Source organism: Eptatretus burgeri, chromosome 9 (genome assembly GCF_056783735.1).
Source record: "Eptatretus burgeri isolate ZD-2024b chromosome 9, Ebu_testis_v1, whole genome shotgun sequence".
Lineage (NCBI taxonomy): Eukaryota > Metazoa > Chordata > Myxini > Myxiniformes > Myxinidae > Eptatretus > Eptatretus burgeri.
In genome coordinates this window covers 88,114,858-88,121,211 of record NC_140969.1, presented here as the reverse complement: position 1 = coordinate 88,121,211, position 6,354 = coordinate 88,114,858, and the positions used below count along the sequence as shown (strand labels likewise).

Below are 6,354 nucleotides of genomic sequence, written 5' to 3'. Positions count from 1 at the left end.
CGAAAGGACCGTTTCGAACACCCCCCCCCCCCCATCCACTTTCTCAACAATCCTCTGGAAGAAGTCCTTTCTTTCAATCTTCTGGGTCTCACTATCTGCCATGATCTTTCCTGGGAAAGCCACATTTCAAACGTCGCCTCCAAAGCCAGTCGCCGACTGGGAATCCTCCGTCGTGCAAAGTCCTTCCTCGGCCCACCTGTGCTCCTGACCACTTACAAAGCTTTCATCCACAGCCTGATGGAGAACTGCTCTCCCCTCTGGGCTGGTGCTCCTGCCTCCCACCTTTCTCGGCTTCATGCTGTGGAAACCAAGGCGTTTCGGATCATTGGCATCTCTCGCAATGAGGCTGAGTCTTTGGGCCTCTCACTCTCTCACCGCAGGTTGGTCGGTGGTCTTTCTGTCTTCTACTGTCTCCTCTCCAGCCTCGCCTCCACCACCCCTGCTCTCTCTGTGATTTGTCCCCACCACATTTCCACAGGGCGCTCAAGGTCCGCCAACAACTCCCTTCTGGTAAAACTACCAAAATCACGAATTACTGCTCACCTTCACTCTTTCCTTCCTCTTTTTTTCCCGCCTTTGGAATAAATTCTCTGACTCTATTCATTCCAATTCTTCCCTTCAGGCCTTCAAAACAACTGTTCACCACCACCTCTTATCATCCCCCATCCAAATCTTCAATGTTTTCGACCCCAGTTAATCCACGCCAATCCCACCTCCTTCAAAGTCCCTGCTTTCCTTCCTGAAAGTCCCTGTAATGTCCATCTTGTATTCCCCATGTTCCCTGCCCCATCCCTCTCCTTTCCACAGATCTCCTGTCTCTGTTCCCCACTGTTTTGTCCCTCCCACTCCCTCCCCTCTTGTCTCATGCCCCCTTGCTGTGCGTTGTGTGTTCGCTCTCACACGAGCCTTGACAAGGTATACAAGGAAGGTGATTTGTATTATACAGTGTTCAAATATATGATTAAATTTGAATAAAGGTTCAAAGGCAAATAAATAAATCAATAAATAATTGGGGTTTTCCCACCATTGTACCAGTGTCTATGACAGCATTCTAACACATTTCATGAGTTATTTGTGGCTGTTGTTTATATCCTTCATAATGGCCTTAAAAACAGAAAGTTTCCTCTGGAATGATTTTTCAATGTTGTTTGACTGTCAGGCAGGAAAAAAAAACAATCTCACTCCTCTCTGCACATGTACGATTGGGACAAATTCAGAGACAAAGTACAGTGAAACTAGACTTATCTTTATATTCGTGTTCCAATTTGTGTTCAAAATTATAACGTGCAATTTAAATAAGTTGTTCCTTTGTCATAAACTGATAAGACAGACAGACAGACAGAGACATGCACCAATTGATTAACCCCGCTTTTTGCTTTGCGTGCATGGAGTAATATTGACAGATAATGACAGAAGTCATTATCACGCAGAATGGTTTTGCTGTGTTCAATTTCCGCAGTGAGGTCGCACGGTGAGCAGGTGGCCAAGGCTCTATCCACAAGGTCGGTGATGAGAGCAATCTTATAATGTGTGTGAGACTCAATGAGTCCCACCGTGTATACTGCCCAGTGAAGGTAATCTTGTGACATATGGTCGTCAATAATAATCTGATTTCTCAACTAGTATGTCGAGAAAAGGGAGTGCTTTCAATTGCTCCATCTCAAAGGTGAATTCGAGTGCAAGCTGGAATGTGTCAGGATATGCAAGGATGTCCATGTACGCATCAGCAGAATATAATTTTTTTTTATCCAACAAATGTATCTCATACACTTATTGAAAATACACACCAAGTTATGACATTAGTGGTTAAATCATAGAAGGCGCACTTCTCGTGCAAACAGACAAATGTTAGCGAGCACCTGATCAATTGGGCATACGATTGCTATGCCATCCAATTGAGCTTGTATGGTGTCATTAACAACTTGGGCACTCAGTCGAGCACACGGATCTGGATTCAGACCTGAACTAAAATTTCATCGGCGTGTTCTTGTCACCGAACCAACTCATCCACCCAGTTTCGTCCGAATTAGTCCATAACTTTTTGAGATATCGTGTTGCATATCATTTTATCCCCATCACTCAATGGTGAAGATTCAGTAAAAAAAATTCTGATCCAGATCCAGATTCAGATCTTCACCAAAATATGCGAAATCCAATTTTTTTTTTGAATCTGTCTGCAACTTTTTAAGATATCTTGTTCACAAGTAGACAGACAGGGGTGAAAATATAACCCCCATCCATCTTCGGTGGAAGAGGTAATAAACTCAACTGTGCACGTTGCTGTGTTCACGAGTTCCACATCGACCGACTCGGAAATCGACGGAGGTTCGAGATTGCTGTGTTATAGCGATGCTTCATCAATACGGATGGCTTCCTTGTGTATCTTGTATATAAAGTTGTATTGTCTGTCTGTCTGTGTGTCTATCAATAGAATCGGCCCCACCAGTAGTTACCCCATCATATTTCAGACCGTTGGAATCCTCTTGGCAAATGGAGATGGAAGAAAACATTTTCAAACCAACAAGGTAGGGGGTTCAGGGTGGGAGGAAGACCCCAATTCTCTCAATGTAAATGTGTATCCTTTTGGACCACTCAGTGGTAGGCAGTATATTACAAATCATCACACAGCAAAACTCCAAATTAATTCTGCACAAAGTGCTGGTCTGTCTGCTGGTAATATATAAAGCAGCTCATTCCACTAACATGATTTGTGACAGTCAAGTTACAGGTCGTTTACAACCAGTTAGCACATGAAAACCAAAGCAAGATCCATCCATTGGGACCAAACTCTGGAAAGAGCATCATTGCTGCCAAAGCAGTCTCCTGGGCTATTGGGCACAATCCTGGACAGGTCACCACTCTGACAAAGGATACTCAAATGGCTCAATCATCCCAGCAAGCTAGGACTCATTTTGCCAACCTCACAATGATGACAAGCTGAGTCAATCCCACGTGGTATTAATTCAACAGCCAAGCAGAATTTGAACTCAGGACCCGAGGATCCCAAACCTGCCACATTAAGCCAACAGCAGGCATCAAACCAAGATGCTTCCCCAAAAAATTGTGATTTTGCGTTCGGACAGCATTGGCTCAACAATTGAAGATGTGCAGAAAACAGTTGCACTGACTGGTTTCAGATTGTGACCCGAGAACGCAGTGTGGCATGTTGAAACGTACCAATCATAATTTATCTATCTATAATTCCAGCAATCTCTGTGTGTCTGTCTGTGTGTGACCGCTGTTTCTCGACAACCACTGGTCCGATCGAACTGAAACTTGCCAGGTATATTGCTGGGGACCTGAGTATGTGCCTTTTCAAGGATTGATATTAATTGGGCAAGTGGTTCCCAAGTTATAGTCATTTATTTACCAAACCAATGACAGGACACGTTGCTGCGAAGGCGTGGCGACCCATCGCCGTCTTCTGGCTTGTCTGTCTGTTTGTCTGTCTGTTTATTGCCGAGAGGTCACAATTTTAAACGATCTTCACGAAACTTCACCACATGGTCGAGTTTGTCATAAGGAAGAAGCCTATTGTTTTTGAGGTCAAAAGGTCAACACAGGCCAAAGGTCAACAACTTCGGTGAGAGTTCTAAAATCCTCAATTTTCATCCGATTGACTTGAAATTTTAAGAGGATTTATATTTCAGGTCACTGAATCTCCCTAACTTACCTCAGGAGTTTTAAGGTGCAACTCACTTTGTCTACCAACAGGGCAAACATGATGACCAAGGAACTTTCCAAAGAAATCAGACAGAAAGTGGTGGAGAAGCACTGTTCAGGAGAGGGTTATAAGAAGATTTCAAAGTCACGCATTATCCCTTTGAGGACGGTGAAATCGATCATTAAGAAGTGAAAGACATATCATACGACCCAGACTCTACCCACATGAGGTCGCCCATCCAAACTCAGTGGCCGGGAGAGCAGGAACCTGGCTTGGGATGTCACTGTAAATCCAACAATGACTTTGAACGATCGGCAAGGATCTTTGTCTGAGATGGGGGTCAGTGTTCATCAATTAACAATATCCCATTCCCTTCACAAAGCTGGCCTTGATGAGCAGGTGACAAGAAAGAAGCCATGATTTAAAAAGATGCATCTTAAAGCTCTTATGAAGTTTGTGAAAAAGCATCTTAATGATCAGGCATGTGGATAAAGGTTTTATCGTCAGACGAGACAAAAATTGAACTTTTTGGTCTAAATTCAAAGCAGTACATCTTTGCGCAAGACGAGCACTTCACATCACACAGTTAACACCATCCTTACTGCCCAGCCTGGTTGTGGCAGCATCATGCTCTGGGGTTGCTTTTAATCATCAGGGACTGGCAAGCTTGTCAGGATAGATGGAACAATGGATGGTGCAAAGTACAGGAGAATCCTTGATGAAAACGTGCTTGAGTCAGCCATAAATCTTAAACTGGGTCGGAGATTCACATTTCAGCAGGATAATGATCCGAAGCACGAAGGTGAAGCCACACTGGAGTGGTTGAATAAGAAAAAAAATAAATGTTCTTGAGTGGCCCAGGCAAAGTCCTGACTTGAACCCAATTGAACATGAATGGCGAGACTTGAAGATTGCAGCCCATCAAGGATCCCCATCAAACTTGGAAGAACTAAAACAATTTTCACTTGAAGAATGGCCAAATATGTCACAATCTCACTGTACAAAGCTGGTAGAGACCAACCCAAAAACACTCATAGCAGTCATTGGTGTAAAAGTTGCTTCCACCAAGTGCTGATCGAAGGGGTTGAACACTTTTTCAACCAGTGAATTTTGATTTGTACATGTTTTTTGCAGGTATTCCTGACATGTAACCTTCTTCAGCTGTAACAGTATTTAGTGTGATCCTTTCAGTTATGAATAAAAAAGTTCATTTGGAACAATTGTTTCTGCATAATTTGTAATTCTTCTCAATGTGTAAATATTGGTTGGGGGTAAATACTTTTGCAATCCTCTGTCGATATGTTTTAAAGGAAAAGAGATTTTAGCTTCATATTATTCACAGGAATGACAAGAGACAAAATTCATAATAAAATAAGAAAAGGAAACCCAACCCTAACCTTACATTGAAACCCAAACCCGAACACACCAAACCCAAAGCCAACCCTGACCTTCACACCCCAAACCCAAACCCAACCCTATCCTCACACCCCAAACCCAAACCCAACCTTAACCTCACACCCCAAAGCCAAGTCTAATCCCAAGATGATTTATCATTTTCACACTGATTTATAAAAAAACAACTAAAAGAATCATTATTTTTTAAACAGTTTATTAATTTTTTTCTTTTTTTTAGCAGTTCAATAACAGTACAAGGTCAATACAGTCTTTCAACTCAACAAAGTTTTCTGTCTTTTTTTCTTCTCGTTCTGTCTTGAGAATGAAGTTTAAGTTATTTCAAGTTTGAAGAAGTGGAAAGGAGGAGATATATTGTAAATTTGTCTCAAGAAATCTCAGGTCTTCCCAGCACTTTCTTGATATTGCTGAAAAAGAATAAATAAATAAATACATTACATGTCTAATATCGAATTAAATACTATGTAATTTCATTAATTATTAATCACCTGAACTTACCACTCATAAATCACTATCCAACCAAGAACGACAAGGATAGGTCGGTTGAGAACTTCAAAGGTCTCCAAGATAGAAACCACTTTTTGAGTCTCCAAGGTAGGTCTCATATTTTGAGCCATCAAGGCAAAAGTCTTCCTGATTCTCCAGAATTTTTGGGTCATCAAGGCAGAACTCGTTTTGTGGGTCATCAAGGTGGAACTCGTTTTGTGGGTCATCAAGGTGGAACTCGTTTTGTGGGTCATCAAGGTGGAACTCGTTTTGTGGGTCATCAAGGTGGATCTCGGTTTGTGGGTCTCTGCACACGTATCAGCAAAAGGAATTGAAAACCACTCAATATCACCGCCATCATCATCTTCATCATCATCATGCCTTCTGACACAATCCTGGAAACACTACTCTCTCCATTGCTTTCTGCATCTCAGTTCAATTTTCCTCTTCTTTTGCCTTCAATTTCACATCTTGATTTTCTTCACCACAAAGTCCCACTGGGTTTTGATTAAGGTTTTTCAAACAATTTTAAGACAGAAAAATTTTTTATTGAAAAAACCTGGACTTACTACTCGTTGGTAAATGCGACGTTTCGGCGAGAATCCACTCGCCTTGGTCACGGCAGATGATGAAGTAAGGAAGAACTGAAGAAGCTGGAAAATTGTCACGTGACATCCGAACTGCTTCGATTTAACGAACAACATTCTTCGATTTCATTAATTAATTTGATTGCATCGATTTAATCACCAATGTTCATCGATTTAATTAATTTTAATGATTATCCAGTTGTA

The 6,354-nt window shown here is 41.8% G+C and overlaps 1 long non-coding RNA gene across 1 annotated transcript; it reads right to left on the bottom strand.

Moving 5' to 3' along the window:
* Positions 1–5,109: 5,109 nt before the first annotated feature.
* On the bottom strand, positions 5,110–6,224 carry LOC147020563 (uncharacterized). The gene is made up of 3 exons (XR_015062093.1): positions 6,133–6,224; positions 5,576–5,870; positions 5,110–5,484 (listed from the first exon to the last, which is right to left on the bottom strand). It is a non-coding gene; the product is annotated as an uncharacterized LOC147020563 (long non-coding RNA).
* Positions 6,225–6,354: the final 130 nt, after the last annotated feature.